Below are 963 nucleotides of genomic sequence, written 5' to 3' on the forward strand. Positions count from 1 at the left end.
AGAAGAAAAATGTAATCCCTCATACAAAAACATTAGATAAAACTAATCAAAAGAATGACAATGAAGATGATGTTCACGTAGTGATTGAAGTCCTCAGGAAAACCTTCATTCATATGCTACATTTATAATTTTCCTTCCCAAAGTAAAACAAAAAGAAGCAATTTGAAACGTCTAAATTATCAATGAAGATAATAAATTCCATAAAAGTCGTGACAAAGTCGAGAATTATCACCATTGCTTCCCACTCCCCTCAATTTTGAAATGTGCCCCCGACTGTGATGAATTTTAGAAGCATCCTTGAAAGTAAAGTAACTTAACTAAACAAAAAGGAATGTATGGGTTTATGGAATCAATTTAACTTATGTTATAAAAAATGAAAAATACAAATCTAAAATTAACTCTTAAAGCTGCAGATATCACAATTTAAAATACAATGCTTCGTGGACTTCATGCATGAATTGAGATGATTATGATTTCTAGAATGCTCTTTTTGAGAGTTGCTACCCTTTATTCAACACTTTGCATTACTTAGATTCAACCTTATTATGGGGCATAATCACACAGTATAATTAGGTCTATCAGAGGATGTTGAAAGTGGTGCATAAATCATGATCATCACATAAGAAATATAGAATGACATTGTTTTTTTAATTAGTATATCATTCAAAGTTCTTTAGTCAGACTAAAATCCCCATATTAGACTGAAGCAACTTGTTATCAAGAAGAGCAACAGCAAAAGATTTAGGCCTGTACAGACAATCTATATAGATGCTTATTAATCTCACCAAGGGCCATAACATCAAGAACACAGCAGAGCGAATGATGGATACCACAAGCAAACGACAGGGGCTCCAAAGATGGTACAAGAACACAGTAAGAGCCAAGGAAAGATACAGTGTGCTTTTTACAGCTTGGGCAACATATGGTGATTAGCATAACTTACCTATAACTGTACACATCCCA

The sequence above is a fragment of the Vitis vinifera genome, chromosome 8 (genome assembly GCF_030704535.1).
Source record: "Vitis vinifera cultivar Pinot Noir 40024 chromosome 8, ASM3070453v1".
In the NCBI taxonomy this organism is placed as follows: Eukaryota; Viridiplantae; Streptophyta; class Magnoliopsida; order Vitales; family Vitaceae; genus Vitis; species Vitis vinifera.